General features: G+C 36.4%; 1 protein-coding gene and 1 non-coding gene across 3 annotated transcripts in view; both read right to left on the bottom strand.

The window, feature by feature from the left end:
- LOC130985259 (uncharacterized) overlaps positions 1–14,573 on the bottom strand; it is a 920,555-nt gene that overhangs the window by 583,314 nt on the left and 322,668 nt on the right. The gene's annotated exons all lie outside the window — the stretch shown is intronic.
- Positions 9,619–9,725, bottom strand: LOC130987292 (small nucleolar RNA R71). The gene has a single exon (XR_009089681.1). It is a non-coding gene; the product is annotated as a small nucleolar RNA R71 (small nucleolar RNA).

Here is a 14,573-nt window from a genome sequence, read left to right as displayed (position 1 = left end):
ATTAAAAAAAATTCTCTCTCATCTCTCATCTTTTTTTTTTTAAATAAATTTATTTTTCCAAAAATTTTATTTTCGTTTTAAATATTTTTTTTGCTTTTTCGTCATATCAATTTTTATTATTGTGAAATATTCTTTATTTTTTTATTTTTTTAATATTAAGCTCAAATATATTTAGTTAAAATTAATTTTATTATATTTATAAATATGATAATTGAATTGGTATCAATTGTATATAAATATAAAAATATAAAATCGTTTCCCGTGCATCGCACGGGGTGCAAATGCTAGTAAATACTGTAAAATGATTCAAAAGCTAGTTTTACGATTAAAAAAATTAAAAAAAATTGATGTAACTTTTTTTCTTATTTGAATAAATAAAAAATAATTCACACACTGAACTTTTTAAATGATTCCAACCTCTATTCTACTAATTGAAGAAGAAATGTCTTATCGACCAACGAGGGACTCTTTTAATTAAAATCAAATGAAAGATTTATAATAAGTCAGTTATCCAATAATTAATTTAGTCTGCCAATTCAATAATTAATAAAGTTTGGAGTGATGGAACTCATCAAGTCACCAATACTATTGCAGTCTCCAAATAATCTTCTTTAGTTTACGAATTGTATCATTTCTCTTTTTTTAATCCCCCCTTCCATGCATCGTTTCCTCGTATTTATATATATATATATATATATATATATATATATATATATATATTTTGATATGTCCTCAAATTTATTCACATTATTTTTTAAATAACTTTTTATTAAAATCTTTTATCAGAATAAGGTATGTATACATATGGAGGTATGGAGGAATGTAATCAAAATCGCGCGCTATGAAGCATGTAAATTATACAGCAACTTTGAAATTATCATATGCTCTAATAATCCCAGCCGTTAATTACGAAGCCCAGCGGTCGTTTACAATAAAAAAAAAAAAATCATCCATTTACAGTGAAAAATTCATCCACTTATAATGAAAAATTTATGCAGTCACATTAAATCACAATTCCAAATTTTTATCCATATCTAAATCACAATTCCAAAATTTTATCCATATCTAAGAAATGATTCGGTTCAGGTTATTGGTAGAAATCATTTACTCCTCACAACCGTCACTCCCGTGAAGAAATCGAGTAACAATCATTCCAAATCTTAAATTCCCTATTTAATTGGGAGTGAGAATAGAAAGGTGTAGGCATAGATTTGGAAGGTCAACCGTGTATGTCAAAAATACCCTTCCGCCACAATACATCATGAATATTATGCAAGATTTAATGAATTATTAAATCTACCAAAAAAATGATCACAACCGTTGATTAGGATATAATCTATGTTCAAAATTAAGTCTTATTTCCATAGACTAAGAGTAGTTCATTGAATAGCGCTACCCTATATATATATATATATATATATATATATATATATATAAAATCTGTTGGAGGATTATACATACAGCCGTCACTTATTTTAAATTTTTTTAGTTAAAAATTAATAATTATTTATCAAAATATAATGCGATGATATATGTTGCTCAAGTAAAGTTGATATTATTCCTGGGATTTTGGTGGTTTACTTGTACGACAAGAGTTATTTTGAGATTTGTTAGGATCTATGTTAGTAGTGTACATGAAATACTCAAGTGTTTGAGGTCAAATTTAACTCTTTGAGGTCAAATTTAACTATATCCTAAATTTATTTATTTAATTACTATATTGCCATAAATTTGGCAATAAAGAAACTGCCAAACAATTCCGATTTCATATAAATAATAAATATATCAGCCACAAGCCATGCATTGTAAAAATACATCCATAATGAACCTTTGGTTCGAGAAAATAAATGTCGAATTTCTTGCACCGCTAGTTTTTCAAAAAAATTAGCTTGGAAACATCTTAATGAAATCATAGTGCTACTTACTTTATTTTACTTATAGACACATATAAATAAAAATAAATAGCTAAAACATTAATGATACTAAATTGATTGCACTATCTTATTGTATTAATTAACATTATTTGTTATGAGAAATAATTTTTTGTGAAAATAATAATTTTTTGCGAGAAATAAAAATAATAAATAAAACAATATATATTTACAAATAAATTATTTATAATGTATTAATAATCGTATTTAGTTAACGTGGTGAAATTTTATTCATCTACAATATTCAAATTTAGATGAAATTTTCGCATAAATACCAGCCTTAAGATTTAAATATCTCACGTTTTAGATTTATTCTCATTTTCCACTATATTTAGTCATACGCACGGGATCATTTCTCTCTCTATATATATAAGATCAAGTGAGAATGCTAAAAAAGAGAACAAATCTGAAACGTCAGATATTCAAATTATATGGTTAATATTTATTTAAATTAATCTTGTGAAATGAGATTGATGAGGAGTAAACTCTGCATTAATGTTGTGCAATTAACATGGCTGAAATATTTCTTTTATATTATTATTATTATTGACATTAATATTATTATTTCAAATATTTTGTGCAGCACTGACTTGCCAGGGCTAACCTTATCAATCGGGAATTATCTTGGCAGCTCAACGACTCGGCTTCAAGCTCAAGACTCATGTAATAAGGGCTTAGGCCTGATTATTTAGATAAATGGGCCTTAGAGGTGAAATGAGTCAAGCTCACTTAATAGCATATAAATAGGGGATGGTAAAGCCTCCTTGAGGTATCAACTAATGGAGGAGAAACGATATTAGACAACTCACCCCCCTTTCTTTTTATATTTCTCAAATAGGAAGAGAGTTCCCCTATAACATAAGCGCTCTTGGGTGGAGTGGGCCATCATTCGCCAGGTCTTTGAGTGCCCGTCGTACCACGTGGTTGGTGCACTAGGCTGATCCGAGACTCGACTTTTCGGATCTGGAACCTGCGCCCGGCCTGGTCTGCCAGCTCTTAGTGGCTCTACGTCCGGTCGTGCGTGGTATGTTCGCGATTCGTACAAATGGAACGCATCGCGTACTATAACTTTCCTTTTTTGTTTTGGGCTGGGCCATTCCATCAAATCTTTGAGAAGGAGCCCAATCTCGTATTTGATGGTCGGCGTTCATCCTTTACTCATAAGTTAAGTCAGATAAGTTAGACAAGTTAAAAAAAGATAGTCATTCTTTTAATTCTCAAATTGTAAATGTAAACACTCTCCAAGAATATCGTGAAAGACCCAAAAACCCTCGTCCCACTACAAAAAATCGCTCAATTACCGACGGCGAAATGCCGTCAGTAGAGAAAGACGGCCGCCGCTAAGAGGCGCTACCGGCGGCGTTACCGGCGGCAAATCACTGTCGGTGATTTGCTCGTCGGTAACGCCATTACCGACGGCGATTCACCGCCGCCGGACGGTGGTGGCGGACTCGCCGGACTTGGCCGAAATATTACCGACGGCAAAATGCCCTCACTAATTACCGACGGCAAAATGTCGTCGGTAATATTTTTAAATTTTTTTTTATTTATTTTATTTTATTGTATATGCACAATTTATATTCGTATTTATACAGTATTGCATAATTTATACGAACTTCCCAGTCGGTCACCCATCTTAGTTGTGCCCTAAGTCAAGCACGCTTAACCTTGAAGTTCTTTTCGAGTGGTCACCAGTACAGAACACTCGTATTATTGATATATCTAGTACCTATTAATGCATTTAAAGTCTACTTCAATATACAATATCATATATATTCATAACCTTAGAATATATCGAGATGATATCCAAAAAATGTTGTTAATTACAGATTGAGCTCGTTTTCGTCCTTATTTTTATATCGAAAAAATATTTATTTATTAATTTATTTATTTATTTTATTTTTTTTATCAATCTAGTTTATACACCATAAGTATTTTATCAATCTAATAACAATCTTGAATTCTTAAGTAATATCTTACATTAGTGATGAGTGAATCACTAATCAAATTAATAACATTCTTAAGTTATAATTATAAGATTCTTACTAAGAATCTTGAATTCTTAGTAATAATATTAGATTAGTGATGAGTAAATCACTAATCAAATTAACATTCTTAAGTTGTAATTACAAGTTTCTTACTAAGAATCTTGAATGCTTAGTAATAAAATTAGATTAGTGATGATTGATGAGTGAATTACTAATCAAATTAATATTCTTAAGTTATAATTATAAGATTCTTACTAAGAATCTTGAATTCTTAGTAATAATATTAGATTAATGATGAGTAAATCACTAATCAAATTAACATTCTTAAGTTGTAATTACAAGTTTTTACTAAGAATCTTGAATGCTTAGTAATAAAATTAGATTAGTGATTATTTATAAGTGAATTACTAATCAAATTAACATTCTTAAGTTATAATTATAAGATTCTTACTAAGAATCTTGAATTCTTAAGTAATATCTTACATTAGTGATGAGTGAATCACTAATCAAATTAACATTATTAAGTTATAATTATAAGTTTCTTACTAACAATCTTGAATGCTTAGTAATAATATTAGATTAGTGATGATTGATGAGTGAATCACTAATCAAATTAACATTTTTAAGTTATAATTATAAGATTCTTACAAAGAATCTTGAATTCTCAGTAATAATATTAGATTAGTGATGAGTAAATCACTAATCAAATTAACATTCTTAAGTTGTAATTACAAGTTTCTTACTAAGAATCTTGAATGCTTAGTAATAAAATTAGATTAGTGATGATTGATGAGTGAATCACTAATCAAATTAACATTCTTAAGTTATAATTATAAGTCTTACTAAGAATCTTGAATTCTTAGTAATTATATTAGATTAGTGATGAGTAAATCACTAATCAAATTAACATTCTTAAGTTGTAATTACAAGTTTCTTACTAAAAATCTTGAATGCTTAATAATAAAATTAGATTAGTGATAATTTATGAGTGAATTACTAATCAAATTAACATTCTTAAGTTATAATTATAAGATTCTTACTAAGAATCTTGAATTCTTAAGTAATATCTTACATTAGTGATGAGTGAATCACTAATAAAATTAACATTATTAAGTTATAATTATAAGTTTCTTACTAAGAATCTTGAATGCTTAGTAATAAAATTAGATTAGTGATGAAAAGTGTTTATTACTTAAATATTACTTAAATATTTTAATTTTAATTTTTTTTAACATTAATATATACACGAAAAGTGTTTTAATTTGGTTATTGTAATGTGATTTGAATTTATTTGTTTATGTTAAATGCAATCATCATCATCATTGCCATAAATATATAAAACATACTATATAGTTTTAATAAAACACTTGAAATATATAATTCAATAAAACATAAATTTGAAAATAAGGTGCAAATGTAATTTTGTTTGAAAACATAAATATAAGTCTAGCATCATCATCATCAGGGAGAGACCTAAGCATCATCATCATCATCATCATCGTCATCAGGGGATGGAGCTCGCTGACCACTATACATCCTCATAAACTGCTCCATTTGAGCAATGCGCTCATGCATGGCTTGTCGTTCTGCTTGCTCTGCAGCCAATCGTGCCTCCATTGCAGCCCTCTCTGCTTCCCGCTCCTGTTCCTGCTGCTGCAGGCGCTCATCCAGCGTGGAGATCCGTGTCTCATAAAGCTACTGAGACACCGCAGAAGTGCCCGTGCTGCGGATAGACCCCCCTACTAGCCTGGCTCTGCCCGGCACTCTCGACGCCGTAGATCCGTGACCTATCCGGCTGTACCACATCCAAATACACCTCATCTAGCTGGTGCTCTCGTCCTGTGGCAGCGGCAAGTCGATGAACCTCGGCCTAATTCATACATAACAATGCATAATTGTTAGAAAATAAATTCATTCACTAAATATTTGAATAAACTTAAACACTTACGTCAATTCTTGCATATTTCTCCGACGTATAACTTCCGTCGGGGTACATGTGGAGGCGGAGGAAGGTGGCATAGTTCGGCGCATCCTGGGGGAAATCAGGCTCCAAGCTCTGTTCATGCATTTATATAAGATAAATAAGTTATATTAGTCAAGATATTATATATATATATATATATATATACTTATGAACTTAATTATTTGTTAATTATTAACCATATACTGCTGCAGGATGCGAGTCGGCTGAGACCCGCCCACGTGCCTACTGATCCCTGTACCCTCCCGATCGGGCTCAGACATCCTGTTGGCACGTGCTCGTGTAGAAACAGCCTGAATCTCGGTACGCTGCCAGTAATCCTAGAGTCCAGTCCAGAACTCGGGAGTCATCCAGGCGGGTCTAGACATCTCTCTCCCTTGGCGGGTACACTCCTTGAGCTCTTTCTTGTAGTCGCTCATCATGTCGGAATACCTTTTGCGGGCGTTTTTCTCCCACATGACCCTCACGTCATGCTCATCCTCGGGCTGCCAATAAAACTCTTTCTGTTGAAAGAAAGAGAATTAATTTAATATCAAACATTTTAACAATTTAATATGATAAATTTATATGTACTATAAATTTAATTGTACCCGTAATTCACCAAAAAACGAATCCTTCATCGCTGGGGGTGTCAACTTCCATGTGTACCCGCCTGGGTTATAAAACAACTTAAATGCCTGCATGCAAGCTTTGGACATGCCTATTGGCTCCAACAACACACTGTGTAAAAGTAATTTTGTCACTTAATCATGGTATACGAGAAACAGTAATTTAAACTAAAATACTTACCCAGTCGTAGGATTCCTCTGAAATACAATCATCCATGTAGGGCCCCTAGCCAATCTCTCTCTGATCACGGCAGCTGTAGGCCCCCTAGGCCTTCTAGCCCGTGAACTACTAGCAGAGACCTCGGGAGTATCGGGAGTCCCAGAAATATGCGTCCCGGACCCATCAGATGTGTCTCCAGCAGTTTCCGGCGCATTACTTACAGATCGCCTCCCAAATCCCAAGAAACCTCTACGGCTAGACATGATACATGTTGTATACAATTACATTAACAAATATATAGCCAAACATAACATTAACATTAACTAACAAACATTAACAAATTTATTTTCAGCAAATTCTAATTGAAATAAATAAATAAAATATAATAAATTACTTGAAATCTAACAAAATTTCGACAGCATAACCCCACTATCCTAACTACCAAGTGCTCGACTCTACCAGCAGCTATAGTGACCATAGTGATCTTAATTTACTAAGCCTATACTAGGTCTACCCGGCCCCCCAATGTCGAAGCAATAATACAATACAAATAAAAGCAATAAAAATCAGGGTAATTAAATTAAAAACAATCATTTGTTGGGAGAAGATCCTTAAGAAATAATCAATTTCTATCCCAAAGGGAGAAGATCCTTAAGAAATTGATTAAATCTATCCCACAATATATATAATAACATAACATTTCATAAACACATAGCACATAAGATTTAATTTAACAAAATTATCCAACATATATAAATTATTCTAACAAACAACTTAAACTAAACTAACAAAAGAAGCCCAACCCACCACCTCCATTGCTGCCAACTACAGCTACCAGTTATCAGGCATCTCAACCATGCGCCCACTTGACAAACATGGTTTTCGTACCTCAATTCCACATGTTTTGTTGTCATTTCCCTTCATGTTTTGCTTGTGAATGCTTGTTTGTGCCCGAATATTTAGTTTTATGAAGATTTGATATCTTGGTGTAGTTTTGGAGTAATTTCAGGAAACATCAATGATTAATTGGAGGATTTTGAAGATATGCGATTGAAGTACGTCTCGAGAGGAATCCGTGAGCGCAAACGGCGACCAAATCCGAGTCCGGACGAGGGAGAACGGAGCAAAACGAGCAGACTGCACAATACGCCCAGTACCCCGCGGTCACCACCCGCGGCCGCGGGGCGGGACCGCGGGTCCCCTGACTCTCCCCCACGTTTGCCGGCCGCGGGCGCGCGCCAGGACCGCGGGAAAAGGGCGGAGCCTCCCCAAGTGGGCCCCAGTCGGGTTTTTAACCCCTTTCTCCCCCTTTTCCTCACATTATTCATCTTCCCCAACCTCATACTCACCCATTTCCCTCTTCCCCAATTCATTCACACCAAACCCTAGCCTCCATTACCACATCTTTTTACCAAGATTGAAGGCATTGAAGAGGAGAGAAGATTGAAGAAAGCTCATTAATAGGATTTGTCACTTCTTACTCTCTCTTTCATTTATGTATTTCTTTGATTTTGGTTTGTTGTTTGTGAACATGTTTGGATAAAATCCCCCATTAGTTTGGGGATTAGGCTCATGGATGATGTAATAGATTGATTATTATGCTTAATATATGTCTTGATTACTTCCTTGTCATTATCTTTGCAAGCCCTAGTATTCTTTCTTGTATGGATTGTTGGCCACTTTCTATGCATTTCTCATTTGTGATTTGAATCGGGAGAGGATAATCATAATAGATTAGGAGCTTGAAACATATTGACTCAATAAACCGGGAGGTTGAGAGTTGGGTGAGAGTTTATCGATCTTATTGTGCTTTTGGGAGTTATAGGTTAGAAGTTGACCGGGGACGGCAGCTATGACCCGTAATCTACCGTTTTAGTCGTCCGGGAGGGGGCTAGAACTAGTTGGGAGATCATTCTAGATAAATAGGAGTATCAAGACTAATATTGAGCTAAATTGAAGTCCATTGCTAATCCATCGTTGCCTAATCCCTAAACCACCTTCATCACTTAATTAATCCACTTTATTTGATTGTTCTTATTTTGTCTTTGAATTTGTTAGTTAATCAAACCACTCACCTCCTTGTTTAGTCTAAATAGCTCTAGCATAATGACTTAAGGTAATCACTAGAATTTGACTACTAATCCTTGTGGAATACGACCTTGCTTCCACTTATTGCAACTACACCGTATACTTGCGGAGTGGTGAAAATAATAGCGAACAAGTTTTTGGCGCCGTTGCCGGGGATTAGTTTAGTTTCTTTGCTTGTGATATTTTGCTTCATTGTGCTTAACTACTTTAGACATTTTACTTGCTTTTATTTTTGTTTTCTATTTTAAGATTGTGATTTGACTCTTTGTCCTTGTTGGTTGATAGGTAGTGTATGAACACAAGGTCTAAAGGTGCACCTCTTATACCTATAAACCTTGAGGTTGAAGCTTTTTGCCGACACAATAAAGCAAGAGCAAGAAGAGAGAAAGAAATTGAGGGAAACATGGCGGAAAATCAAGAATTGATCCTCCAACTTCAAAGGCAACTAGAGGCTATGCAAGGACGAATCAATGAGCAAGAAGCTCAAAGGAATGCGCCTCCACCACCACCCATTAGTAACATGTTTCAACCCGTGTTCCAACAAGGAGGAGTGCATGCTCCAAGGATCAATGCCAATAATTTTGAGCTCAAGCCCGCCCTCATAAATATGGTGCAACAAAACCAATTCGCCGGTCTTTCTCAAGATGACCCGAATGGACATCTTGGAAACTTCTTGGAGATATGCGGCACCATCAAGATAAATGGAGTCTCAGAGGATGCCGTTCGACTTCGACTCTTCCCCTTCTCACTAAGGGGCATAGCCAAGACATGGTATCAATCTTTAGAGGGTGGTTCTATCACTACATGGGAGAAGATGGCTCAAAAATTTCTCAACAAGTTCTATCCTCCGGGTAAAACCATGAAGATGAAGAAGGACATAGTCCAATTTCACCAATTTGATGGAGAATCCTTCTATGAAGCTTGGGAAAGATTCAAAGAGATGCTAAGGAAGTGCCCTAACCATGGCTTAGATCAAAACACAATCATTTGTGTATTCTACATCGGGTGTAGTGGTGAGATGCAAAGAGATATGAATGCATCGGCCAATGGAGCATTGTTGGAGAAAAGCCACGAGGAGGCCACCCACATCATTGAGAATTTAGCCGCAAATTGCCATCAATTCCCGACGGAGAGGATCATCTTGAAGAAAGTGGCGGCTACAACAAGCTCGGATCCCATAGCCCTTTTGACGGCTCAAATGACCGCCATAAATAGCAAGATTGATGCTATGTCAATATCAAGAGTAGAACCCGTGGTTGAAGAACAAACTAGCTTTGAGGATGTGAACTACATCAACAACAACAACAACCGAGGCTATGGGAACTTCCGGCCCCAACAACAAGGTGGCTATCAAGGACAAGGGCAATACAATCAAGGGTTTCAAGCAAATCGTCACCCGAATCTTTCCTATGGTAATCCCAATAACTTCTTGCAACCACCGCCCGGATTTGCGGTGAGTGATGGCATGATCAAGGAAGAGAAGAAGCTCAACCTTGAAGAGATCTTAATGAAATTCATAACGGTCACTCAAGCCCACATGACGAGAACCGATGAAAGGTTAGAGGCTCAAGCAACCCAATTGAAAATGCTTGAGATGAAAGTGGGACAAATTGCCGAATCCTTAAGCAACCAACATCAAAAGGGGCAATTTCCGAGTAACACCGTTGTGAATCCAAAAGAACATTGCAAGGCTATCACTATAAGAAGTGGGAAGATACTTGAAGAGTCCAAGATACCTCCGGAAGTCAAGAACAATGATGAGAACATTTCCTCAAAAATGCAAGGCGATAAGGAGAAGGAGAAAGATGTGTACAAGGCACCACCACCTTATTGCCCACCAATTCCATTCCCTCAAAGACTTCAAAAGAAAAATGTGGAGAGTGAGTTCTCTAAATTCCTTGAGATCTTTCGGAAGGTACACATCAACATCCCCCTTGTTGAAGCTTTGCAACAAATGCCCAAGTATGCAAAATTTCTCAAGGAAGTTCTATCCAAGAAGAAGAAATTAGAAGAATTTGAGACGGTCAACCTCACCGAAGAATGTTGTGCCATTCTTCAAAAGAAGCTACCCATCAAGATCAAGGATCCCGGGAGCTTTACTATCCCATGTGATGTTGGAAATGGTCGTTTTGGAAAGGCCTTGTGTGATTTGGGAGCAAGCATAAATTTGATGCCTCTCTCCATCTTCAACAAGCTTGAAATAGGAACCATTAAGCCAACCACGATTGCTTTGCAAATGGCGGACCGTTCCGTTTCATATCCAAAAGGGATAGTGGAGGATGTCTTGGTGAGGGTTGACAAATTCATTTTTCCGGTGGATTTTGTGGTGTTGGATATGGTTGAGGACAAGGATGTACCTTTGATCCTTGGACGTCCATTCTTGGCGACGGGGAGGGCCCTAATTGATGTTGCAAAGGGCAAGCTCACATTGAGAGTGAATGATGAGAGTGTTACCTTCTCAATCCACAAAGCTCCCAAGCACAAAGATGGGGAAGAAAGAATGAGAGTGGAGGAATGCAAATTGATGCAAGTGATTGAACCTTGCATCAACATGAAAGAAAAATTGAAGGGAGAAAGGAAAGAGGAGGAAGCCCAAGGCTTGGAGTTGAAGCTTCTCCCCACACACTTGAAGTATGCATTCTTTGGTGAGAATGAGATACATCCAATGGGGCAAGACCGTGTACTCCAACTCAAAGAGTTAGATGAGTATCACACATTTGAGAAGTCAAGCCTCTACAAAGAGAGGACAACAAGTGCTAATGACGAGATGATGCACAAACGGGAGTTTGCACCCGATGATGAAGTCCTTCTCCTCACCTTCCGTCAATCACTACCTCCGGAAAAGCCAAGATCAAAATGGACGGGTCCTTTCAAAATCAACAAGGTTTTCAACAATGGAGCAATTGAATTGAGAAAGAAGGATGAAAGAACCTTTGTGGTTGAGAAGGAAAGAATCAAGGCATTTTTGCCCTTGAAACCAAAAGTTGAAGTGTTCGTTGGAACCACCCCCGAGCCATAACACCATCATGGAGACGTCTAGCTCATGACGTTAAACTAAGCGCTAGTTGGGAGGCACCCCAACAAGGTACTCTTTAATTTTTGTATGGTTTATTTTTTTTTATATGTTAGTTTTTTTTGTGAGTCCGAGACAACTTCTCCTTCTCTTTTCTTCCAAACTCATTTTCACTTTGTGTGAAATAAGTTTGGGGGGAGGGGAGAGATGGATTAGTTGTCTCATCTATCTTAAGCTTTACTTGTTTTTGTTTGTTTTAGTATTGTTGTCTTGTTTTTGTTATTGTTGAATAAATGAAAGCTTGAGAGTTAGTTGGGTTGATATTTTTGTTTTTGTTTTGCTTGGGATAATTGTATCAAACTTTGTGATGTTGATTGAATGTCATTGGGCTTATGATATGAATTGTTTCTTGGAAAAATTGTGTGTATCACTTGTGGATTATGCATGAAAAGTTTGAACTTGTGACAAGTGAGTTAAATGTTTTGCCTCCAAGAACTTGATAATGAGCTTGTAAGATTTGAGCCATTGATTGTCATATTATCACAATCTCATTTCATTCTTGAGTGTAAATCAATTGAACATGTTCGTTAATCTCTAGAACTTGCCATAAGTCCTCTCTCAAAAAAATAAAAGTAGATGTGTTATGAATGTTGAGATGATTGAAGGCCATCTTTGCAAACCACTTAACCCAAATCTTGTCCAAATTCTCATATGATCATAGTTTACCCACTTTTGTGCCTTTTAACTTTTCTTTGAATTAACCAATGATGGGTAGAACTTAGATTGTTAGTGATTGCTTTGATGAAAAGGTTTGAGAAATGATTGAAATTGCTTATCAAGCTTTGACTGAGTGAAAATCACTAGTCCCCTATGAGCTTAGAAAGAAAAAGAAATGAAAATGAATGTGAATAAAAGAGCATAAATGGGAGTGATTTGCCTTTTGAATCATATCATGATAAGTATCACTAAGAGTGAAAAAGAAGAAATGTGGGGATTTTGAAGTATAGAGAGTTAGGATAAATGGCAAGCTTATGGTAGATTGCATATTTGTTTCAATTTGACGCTTCCTACCATTTTTGACTCCTTCACCCACGCTTCCTACCATGTCTTCTACTGCGGCAGCCTCCAATCTCAGACCCCAAAGGTCAAATATTTCAGCCATGCTTTTGCAGGCAAATCTCATCCCCAATCCTCTGCCACTTTAATTATACAAAAGTCAAATATTTCAACCATGCCACTACAATTCAGCTGCCCTATTCACCAACCCATGCTGCTACACTACTCATCAATCCATTCAACTGTTAACTCATTTTTCTTTAAATGATCTTTCCTCATTCACAATTCATCTTTACCCAGCTGCAAGAATTCATACGGTAAAGTTCTCTCTTCAACTCATTTTTCCCTCAACTATGTAAACTCAAACTCAAAACTATTTCCTCTGCATTTCATTTCCTTGCAGAACCAGCTTCATCCCAGAACAAATCCTAAAGGTTTTACCTTTTAAACTCCAACTTATTCCCTCTGCATAAATGACAATACGATGCATCCTATCTATGTATGCTGTTTTACTTCTACAACTTATCAAACCAACAAAGCATGAGTTTATCTATGTATGCTTACTTTATTTTCGTTGGGTTTGGGCTGATTTATTTATTAAGTGTTGGGCCTGTTTATTTTTAAGTGATGGACTGCATTTTTTTTTCAATTGGGCTGCGAATTTTAAAATAATTGAAAACATTTTCTCTTGAGTTAAGAACACCAACAATATTCTTACTCATCTTTTAATAATTGGAATTATAAATAAAACCAATTAAATCTTAAATACTTTTATTGCAAAAATATAATGCAAATTCATGTCATGCTTGGCATATAATAAGAAATTACTTAAAATATGCTTATAATAATAATTTAATATTATTATAAAAATTTACTCTTTGAAAATAATTAATTAAACTTAATAAGTCTAATTAATTATAATAGTGTAGCTCCTTTAAATAAAATCTGCACAAATCCAAATAAATTAATACTTGGGCAGCCCATGATTTAAAATAATCAAAGGCCCAGCTTAAAAAAAGAAAATCGGCCCAACTGACTCGGCCCAAAACTCATAAAAATCGGCCCATTAAAATTTAAAACAAAGGCCCAACATTCAAATTAAAATCGGCCCAAGCAAATAAAAAAAAATGCAGCCCAAAACTAATTAATACCCGGCCCAAACACTCGGCCCAACCCTAGCCCAGCCCAACACCCATCTCCTTTCCCCTTATCAGCCGCACACACCTCACAAACACAAACACACACACACGCATACAGCAACATATGCGCAGCACTCTCCTCTCCCTCTCTCGGCTCCCTCGGCGGCGGTAGCAGCGCCGCCTCCACCACCCGACCGCCGTCCCCTGACTCCCCTCTCCATCTTCGGTCGGGCAGCAGCAGGAGAAGCGGACTGCCGCCCAGCCTCCCTCTTCATCCTTCTCTCTTCCTTCCTCACCTCCCTCGACTGCTCTCTCACCCTCGACTGCTCTCTCGCCGCGGACGCTCACCGGAGGCGCAGCAGCGACGAGCTGCCGCCACCAACCACCGCTGAGCTCTCCACCTCCATCGTCTCTCTCTCAATTCTCATGGAATCAGCCCGGCGAGCAACCATGAAGGCCACCGCCTCCACGACACACCACTCTCTCTCATTCCCTTTCCAAACTCAGTCCGGCGAACAGAAATGAAGTTGCCGCCGACCGTACCTTACTGAAACCGGCAGAAAACAGTCTCCAAGGCTGCCTCCGCCTCTCTCTCTCTCCTGTCTCCGG

The sequence above is a fragment of the Salvia miltiorrhiza genome, chromosome 5, assembly GCF_028751815.1.
Source record: "Salvia miltiorrhiza cultivar Shanhuang (shh) chromosome 5, IMPLAD_Smil_shh, whole genome shotgun sequence".
NCBI classification, from domain to species: domain Eukaryota; kingdom Viridiplantae; phylum Streptophyta; class Magnoliopsida; order Lamiales; family Lamiaceae; genus Salvia; species Salvia miltiorrhiza.
The sequence above is the reverse complement of the archived record's forward strand: the minus strand, read 5'-3'. Positions and strand labels throughout refer to the sequence as shown.